At 42.9% G+C, this 9,744-nt stretch overlaps 1 long non-coding RNA gene across 1 annotated transcript in view; it reads left to right on the top strand.

Moving 5' to 3' along the window:
• Positions 1 to 275: 275 nt before the first annotated feature.
• Positions 276 to 9,744, top strand: part of LOC143818394 (uncharacterized) — a 52,670-nt gene continuing 43,201 nt past the window's right edge. Inside the window, exon 1 of the long non-coding RNA XR_013224512.1 lies at positions 276 to 378. This is a non-coding gene — a long non-coding RNA (uncharacterized LOC143818394). The remainder of the gene's footprint in view (positions 379 to 9,744) is intronic.

Below are 9,744 nucleotides of genomic sequence, written 5' to 3'. Positions count from 1 at the left end.
GTTTCAACACAAAAAGGCTCCTTCTTGTTAATTAACCTATATACACTTGTTACAAATGAGCTGTATTTGTGTACACTTAATACAGAAGGAGTACAGTAAAACAGACTTGGCCCCATTCACAGATCACTGGTAACTGTGATTATGTACAGCTAAGAGCTGCAGCATTATTTATGGAACAGCGGGAAATGTTTGTACTTGGCATCTCGTCTTCTAACAGTTGGTCAGGAAGGGTTTCTCCATCCAATCCTCATAATAAATAGAATTACGCCTCACAATATTTGTTATTTTTATGTTATATCAAATTTATTTCTCATTAACATGTTGTACTTATCATTTTGTTTTGCTTTTTAGCTTTTCAGAACTATTTCACATGAAAGGGTAAGTAGATGTTTTACGATCTTGGTGTAAACTTATATAAAAAAAAAACAATTTGTTGCCTAGTTGTAAAATTCAGAATACGCTTTTAACAATAGTTCAGACAGTTGAGAGGGAGACAAAAAATGTATGATTACCATTTACTGTGTGTATTTACTTATTTACCTTTATTCCAATTTTATGATCAACCTAAAAAAGGTATTTGCTTAAGAAGTTTAGTAATTTTAGTTAGGTTAACTAATCTTGGCCAGTGTTTTTTACAGACGGATTTACTTGTCTTGTCCAGATGGCCACCTTTGGAGGGAACCTGTCACCAGAAAAAATGCTATTAACATGCAGATATGGGGTTAATAGCATTATTAACTTGCCCGGTGCCTGCAGTTAGCAGAATGTTGCAGGGAGAAAATGAACTTTTTTTTCCCTCGGCAGCATTCGGTTTCAGTCACGGAGGCGGCAGCGGCACTGGTTGAGTCATCGCTGAGTCTAAAAAGTGGCCACTCTAACTGCGCTCCCGGCCCTGACTGGATCTGCATTGGGTCAGTTGTCAGTCAGGGCCGGTACAGTATTGTATGTATTCTCATAGTGGTGATTGAACTGCACTGGTGCCGCTCCTGTGACTGAAACCAAATGCTGCTGGGGAGAATAAAGTTAATTTTCTACCTCCACCGGTTGGCTTGTGCAAGCAGCGGGCAGGTTGGTAATGCTACGAACCTGCAGATTAACCTCATATCTGCAGGTTAAAAACATTTTTTTCTGGTGACAGGTTTTTTTAAAGAGAGACCAGAGCTGCATTCACAGTTCTACAAGTTTTAGAATTAAAGGAGTTGCAAATTACTTTTATACCTGTTTCTTAAATGCTATATTCCCAAGCGTAAAATGAAAATAATAATCACCTCCTGCAACTGTGCCATAACAGCAATGTCAGCACCCTGTCTCCCGAGGTTTGCTTGACATTGTTATGCCATATAAGCTTTTGCAGATACATATAGGCTGCTATACTCACACTTCAGTACATGTGAACATCAGATGTCTGCAGGAAATGTGAGGACTGCAGCTCATTAGTGGCCTCTGATTGGCTGAAGTGATCACATGAATAATAATGTCATGTGAGCCTTGGGAGACCCAGGGCCAACGTTGCTAGAACAGCACCAATGTGGGAGGGAAGTACCTGTTATTTTTATATTACACTGGGCAATATACAGGGTGGGCCATTTATACGGATACACCTAAATAAAATGGGAATGGTTGGTGATATCAACTTCCTGTTTGTGGCACATTAGTATGGGAGGGGGGAAACTTTTCAAGATGGGTGGTGACCATGGTGGCCATTTTGAAGTCGGCCATTTTGGATCCAACTTTATTTTTTCCAATGGGAAGAGGGTCATGTGACACATCATACTTATTGAGAATTTCACAAGAAAAACAATGGTGTGCTTGGTTTTAACGTAACTTTATTTTTTCATGAGTTATTTACAAGTTTATGAACATTTTATAAAATGTGTTCAAAGTTCTACCCATTGTTGGTGTTGGATTGTCAATGCAACTCTCTTCTCCCACTCTTGACACACTGATAGCAACACCAACACCGGAGAAGAAATGCTAGCACAGGCTTCCAGTATCCATTGTTGCAGATGCTGCACATCTCGTATCTTCACAGCATAGACAATTGCCTTCAGATGACCCCAAAGATAAAAGTCTAAGGGGGTCACATTGGGAGACCTTGGTGGCCAATCAACTGGCCCACGACGACCAATCCATTTTCCAGGAAACTGTTCACGTAGGAATGCTCAGACCTGACACTCATAATTGATGGTATGGTGTGGTATATCGGGTACAAAGATAGTGGGGCATTTCTTCATCAATGGATACCTCAATGCCACTGGATATCTGAAATTGCTACATGGTGATGTGTTGCCCTCTTTATGCACTGAAGATGGCACATTCCCTGAGTTTTTCCAGCAAGATGGTGCACCACACCATTATGGGTGTCAGGTCCAAGCATTCCTACAAGAAGTCTGACCCCCTTACACTATCATTTCTTCTGCGGTGTTGCTATCAATGTGTCAAGAGTGGAATAAGGGGGTTGCATTGACAATCCAACACAATGGGCAGCACTTTGAACACATTTTATAAGTGGTCATAAACTTGTAAATAACTCATGAAAGAATTAAGATACGTTAAAACCAAGCACACCATTGTTTTTCTTGTGAAATTTTCAATAAGTTTGATGTGTCACATGACCCTCTTCCGACTGGAAAAATAAAGTTGGATCCCAAATGGCCTACTTCAAAATGGCCACCATGGTCACCACCCATCTTGAAAAGTTTCCCCCCTCCCATATACTAATGTGCGACAAACAGGAAGTTGATATCACCAACCATTCCCATTTTATTTATGTGTATCCATATAAGTGGCCCACTCTGTAGTGTTTAAGAAGGAGTTATACAAGTAGTAGACAAGTACTCAATATCTGTACAAAACTTAGTCTTGTGATATACATTTTAAAAAAGCCTTTACACCAGGATCTGTACTCTAATCTGAAACATAAAAAACTCTCATCACTTTATGTGAGTTCAGATGTTAGATATTAACTGACGAAGAGCTTGTTGACTCTTTTCAGTAAAGATCAAGACCCAAAGTCTACAATATTCAGCTCTAACAAATTCAGATCAATTTGAAGCAAATAGTGACAAGTAATATAACTTATTTACTTATCAGTTTGCTTCATGTCTGCTATATCAAGGAGTGAACAATTAATTTTGACCATACTGAAATCTTTATGTTTTATGCAATTTTTTTATGCATTTAAGGTGATTTTCAGGTTGTTTAAAAGCTATCACGGTATGAAGGAGTATTGAATGATTTTCAGAGCACAGCAATAACAAAGTCACCTCAGCTGCTGCACTCTGCACACCACACAAGAGGAGTAGTGAACCAAGATTACAATACATTATATGCAATGCATGTGCTTGCAGTTGAGTTGTTCTGAATTTAGGTCAATGGATTAAGGGGTAAAAAATACTTGCTGGGAACCCACACTACACTTAGAAAGACCCTAGAAAGATGTAAACATAACATTGAACAGCTGTGGTGAGTGGTGACCCAATTCCCCAGAACGACAGAATACCAATGCCACTGTAAAATATGTATTCATTAAGAGCTAACAGAACAACCTTTCCTTCTATATAGATCTTCTTTCATAATTAACAGTACAGTTACATGAGCCGATTTAATTAAGAAAGGAAAATATTTCACCATCAGATAATTGAATCAATGTTACTGCAATAGGGAGCTAATTGGATGTTCAGGAGTGAATATTAGTTAACTTTCTTGTGAATAACTGCATACAAAGTATTAAGATTACATTTATCCACAGCTGTGTTTATGGAGGAATATTAGCCAACCCATTGTTCAGATAGGATAATAGAACCTGAGGCTGAATACTAAACTACAGAAAAGAATAAACCCCCTGTAAGAGATAAACTAAAAATGTAATAATCCAGATTACGAGTTCAGTAATGAGGACACAATATGTCAACTCCAAATGTTACATGCTGTGCACTATACCACCTATTATCCAGGGGCTTTCACTGACATTGCTTCAGTATAGGTATTCCTTTAGTATGTGGTTCTTGTTATTATTTAGCACTCATGGAAAAAGAAATAAGCTAATATATGTAGGACATCAATGAAAAAGAAGGCAAAACAGCCATATTTGTGTCTCAGTGAAATATCAACCAAGCAACGTAATAGGATGCTTTTATGTTTGGTAAAAAATGATAATCTGTTTCTATCTGACTTTTTGAGTATAAGACAGTGGCTGACTGCTAGCTGACTCTCTTGGCTTGCTTCACTGCATGTTGGGTGGTATTCTATTAATGTATATGTTTGGAAAATCTCCCAACATATACATTGACTAATAAAATGGAGAAAAATCCAGCATCAAAACTCTTCTGCTAAAAAGCCATAATTCTATTAGTGCAAAAAGGAAGGAGTCGCAACTTCAACACCTTGAAAAATATAAAAATATTATGCATACGTGTTTCAGATGGCTGGGTTTACACCTAGCATGCAAGGCGTAAAGGCATTTGGATAATATTTTAAAGTTTTTACAGTATTGAAGATGTGACTTCTTCCTTTTTACACTAATAGAATTTTAGCTTTTCAACAGAAGAATTTTGATGTTGGATTTTCCTCCATTTTCCAGTATATTTTCTTGCCGCACCACAAGTTTCCGTGCACTGGATCTTCATATGGGTAAGCTGACTCTTTTTCTATTTATTTACATTGACTAGTCCAAATGAATTTTAAGGAAGTTGTCCATTACTTTAAAATTAATAACCTATCCTTAGGTCTGATCGGTAATCGGTGGACAACTTCTTTAAAAGAGTAGCCTTTGGAATACATTTGTTGAGATACTGGATTTTATTTAGAAGTATGTCCTATGAAGACATCACTAGATTTCCACAATACAATTAGTGTTCATACATTATCTTCTATATAATTGTCTAAGGGTCACTTCCATCTGTCTGTCTGTCTGTCCTTCTGTCTGTCTGTCACGGATATTCATTGGTCGCGGCCTCTGTCTGTCATGGAATCCAAGTCGCTGATTGGTTGTGGCAAAAAAAACCACGATGATTACCACGACCAATCAGTGATGGGCACAGTCCGGCGGCAACATGGCCGCTCATTCCTCCCCACAGTCAGTGCCCGCTCCATACTCCCCTCCAGTCAGCACTCACACAGGGTTAATGCCAGCGTTAATGGACTGCGGTGTAACGCACTCCATTAACGCAGCTATTAACCCTGTGTGACCAATTTTTTACTATTGATGCTGCCTGTGCAGCATCAATAGTAAAAAGATCTGTTACAAATAATAATACAAAGAAGGTTATTCTCACCCTCGGACGTGGCGCTGTGTCCTCGGCAGTGCAAGCAGCAGGTTCCGGTGCCAAGGATGCTATGCGAGAAGGATCTGCCATGACGTCACGGTCATGTGACCGCGATGTAATCACAGGTCCTGCACTCATACCAACCTTGGGACCGGAAGCTGCCGCGTGCACCATACACAGGCGCCAGGACTTCAACGGCACTTCGGGAGGTGAGTATATGTTTATTTTTTATTTTACGTCACTGGGCAATATACTACGTTACTGGGCAATATACTACGTGGCTGGGCAATATACTATGTGGCTAACCAATATACTACTTGACTGTGCAATATACTAAGTGGCTGGGCAATATACACCGTGGCTGGGCAATATACTACATCGCTGGGCAATATACTACGTCGCTGGGCAATATACTACGTGACTGGGCAATATACTACGTGGCTGGGCAATATACTATGTCACTGGGCAATATACTACGTGGCTGGGCAATATACTACTTCACTGGGCAATATACTACGTCGCTGGGCAATATACTATGTGGCTGGGCAATATATTACGTGGCTGGGCAATATACTACGTGGGCTGTGCAATATACTACATGACTGGGCAATATACTATGTGGGCTGAGCAATATACTACGTGGCTGGGCAATATACTACGTGGCTGGGCAATATACTACGTCACTGGGCAATATACTACGTCGCTGGGCAATATACTACGTGGGCTGTGCAATATACTACGTGACTGGGCAATATACTACATGGGCTGTGCAATATACTACGTGGCTGGGCAATATACTACGTGGCTGGGCAATATACTACGTCACTGGGCAATATACTATGTCGCTGGGCATTATACTACATGGCTGGGCAATATACTACGTGGCTGGGCAATATACTACGAGGCTGGGCAATATACTATGTGGCTGGGCAATATACTACGTGGCTGGGCAATATACTACGTGACTGAGCAATATACTACGTGACTGGGCAATATACTACGTGGCTGGGCAATATGCTACGTGGCTGGGCAATATACTACGTGGCTGGGCAATATACTACATCACTGGGCAATATACTACATCACTGGGCAATATACTATGTGGCTGGGCAATATACTACATCACTGGGCAATATACTATGTGACTGGGCAATATACTATGTGGCTGGGCAATATACTACGTTACTGGGCAATATACTACGTGGCTGGGCAATATACTACGTCACTGGGCAATATACTATGTCGCTCGGCAATATACTATGTGGTTGGGCAATATACTTTGTGGCTGGGCAATATACTACGTTGCTGGCCAATACACTACGTCACTGGGCAATATACTACGTAGCTGGGCAATATACTACGTGGCTGGGCAATAAACACGTGGGCTGTGCAATATACTACGTGGACATGCATATTCTAGAATACCCGATGCGTTAAAATCGGGCCACCATCTAGTAATGTATAATTGCAGTAATTTTTCTGTACACCGTACATAGGTGAATAACTATATTGGGTGCAGAATTAACAGGAGCACTCAGGAAGTGCTACATGGGTGGTCTACATAACAAAGCAACAGTATAAATGGCACATAGTAGATTAAGGGTTTTGATAATGCCTTGGGCCAAGAATCACAAATTACATTCATATGAACCCCTGATTAAGGCTGGTTTCACACTTGCGTTTTGATCTGCAGCGTTTTTTAAAAAAACGCATGTGGTGAAAAAATGCATGAAAACGCATGCAAACGGTGTGTTTTTTTGACGCATGCGTTTTTGCACCAAAAAAAATAGCGTCAAAACGCTGCGTTTTCCCGCGTTTACATGCGTTTTTTCCCGCGTTTGCGTTTTTGAAACACATGCTGAGAAGTGTGTGACAGCTGCCAAACATCAAAATCAACTAGAAAACTTTCTTAATAATAAGATTACCGTATTTTCCGGCGTATAAGACGACTGGGCGTATAAGACGACCCCCCAACTTTACCAGTTAAAATATAAAATCTTCTTAAAAGTCGGGGGTCTTCTTATACACCCTATGTCGTCTTATAGGGCCGGTGAATATGTGCCTTTTGGGGGGGGGGGGAGTGATCCTGATGACGAGGGGGCGTCTCACAGGAAAGTGAGTATCCCCCATTACCTTATCGTAGCGGTGCAGCGTGGGGGTCTCAGTGCTGGGAGTGGCGGCGGCGGCTGCTGTGCTCTGGTGCGGCGGCTGCTGTGCTCTGGTGCGGCGGCTCCTCTTCTGTGTGGGGCCTCTGTGCTGTGAGGTGGCGGTGGCGGCGGCATATCTTTATCCAGTTGGGGCTCCTCCGGCATCTCCTTAGCCCTGGAGGCCCCGCCGCAACTCCATCGGTGCAATGCAGCGGCCATTTTCCCGGAGGCAGCTCAATAGGTGCGATGCGGTGGCCTCCGGGAAAATGGCCGCTGCTCAGATTCAGATCTCGTCCCGAAATCTCGGGACACGAGATCTGAATCTGAGCAGCGGCCATTTTCCCGGAGGCCACCACATTGCACCGATGGAGTTGCGGCGGGGCCTCCAGGGCTAAGGAGATGCCGGAGGAGCCCCAACTGGATAAAGATATGCCGCCGCCACCGCCACCTCACAGCACAGAGGCCCCACACAGAAGAGGAGCCGCCGCACCAGAACACAGCAGCCGCCGCCGCTCCCAGCACTGACACCCCCACGCTGCACCGCTAGGATAAGGTAATGGGGATTACTCACTTTCCTGTGAGACGCCCCCTCGTCATCAGGATCACTCCCCCTCCCCACCCACCATATACACCGGCGTACAAGACGATTCCCGGCGTATAAGACGACCCCCGACTTTTAAGAAGATTTTCGGGGGTTAAAAAGTCGTCTTATACGCCGGAAAATACGGTAATAGAATTAGCTATGGTTAGGGTTGGGGTTAGGGTTAGGGTTAGGATCCCTAGGGTTAGGGTTAGGAGTAGCTTTTTATTAGAATGTCCTGGTCACCAGGTCACTGATAAGCCACCCCCTGTTGTGAATTCCGTTCTCAGGCTCCCTCCTGTGGTCATGAGTGGTACTTTGTGAGTTCTGTTCATGGGCTCCCTCTGGTGGCTTTTAGTGTTACGGCTGGTCTGTAGCTGGACTCCAGCTGCCTCGTTTCCTGCTAGGCTTGCTGCCTATTTAACTCCATCTGGACCTTTACTTGTTGCCTGCTGTCGTTGTATTCAGTACTGGTTCAGATCTCTCTGGGACTTCCCTTGTGACCTGTCTCCTTGTGGAGAAGCTAAGTTCATGCTAGTCCATTTTAGCTCATTGCTATTTGAAAATGTTTCTCAGTATGTTATGAGTTCAGTCCAGCTTGCTTATATGCTATTTGATTGCTAGCTGGAAGCTCTGGGGTGCGGAGTTGCGTCCCTCACATCGTGAGTCGGTGTGGGGGTCTTTTTGTATTCTCTGCGTGGATACTTTTGTAGTATTTTATACTGACCGCACAGATTCCTTGCTATCTTCTGACTATTTAGTTTTTAGCGGGCCTCATTTGCTAAAACCTATTTTCATTTCTATGTTTGTGTTTTCCCCTTAAACTCACCGTTATTATTTGTGGGGGGCTGCTTACTCTTTGGGGAAAATTTCTCTGAGGCAAGTAAGGCTTTGTTTCTCTCTAGGGGTAGCTAGTTTCTCAGTCTGTGAACGAGGCGTCTAGGCCGAGTTAGGAACGCTCCACGGCTGCCTATAGTGTGTGTTGATAGGATCAGGATTGCGGTCAGTAAAGTTCCCACATTCCCAGAGCTTGTCCTTATTTTTGGTTTACCCATCAGGTCAGTTCATGTGTTCCTTACCACCAGGATCATAACACCCCCCACCATCAAGGTGATAAAGGGATCCAAACCCTAACCCTAACCATAACCCTAACCCTAACCAAAGGGATCCAAACCCTAACCCTAACCCTACCCCTAACCCTAACCCTAACCCTACCCCTAACCATAACCCTAACCCTACCCCTAACCCTAACCATAACCCTAACCATAACCCTTGGGATCCTAACCCTACCCCTAACCCTACCCCTACCCCTAACCATAACCCTAACCATAGGGATCCAAACCCTAACCCTAACCCTACCCCTAACCCTAACCCTACCCCTAACCATAACCCTACCCCTACCCCTACCCCTAACCATAACCCTAACCATAGGGATCCAAACCCTAACCCTAACCCTAAGGGTTAGGATCCTAACCCTAACCCTAAGGGTTAGGGTTAGGATCCCTAGGGTTAGGGTTAGGGTTAGGATCCCTAGGGTTACTAGGGATCCTAACCTTAGGGTTAGGGTTAGGGTTAGGGTTTGGATCCCTATGGTTAGGGTTAGGGTTTTCTTGTTTTTTTTGTGTTTTCTTGTGTTTTTCTATAAAAACGCATGCGTTTTTAACGCAAACAAACGCATGTGCTTAAAAACGCATGTGTTTACATAGACAGCAATGCATTTTTTTGCCGCGAAAAAACGCATGCTTTTTTT

This window comes from Ranitomeya variabilis, chromosome 3, assembly GCF_051348905.1.
Source record: "Ranitomeya variabilis isolate aRanVar5 chromosome 3, aRanVar5.hap1, whole genome shotgun sequence".
NCBI lineage: Eukaryota > Metazoa > Chordata > Amphibia > Anura > Dendrobatidae > Ranitomeya > Ranitomeya variabilis.
This window is presented reverse-complemented; position numbering and strand designations above follow the sequence as displayed.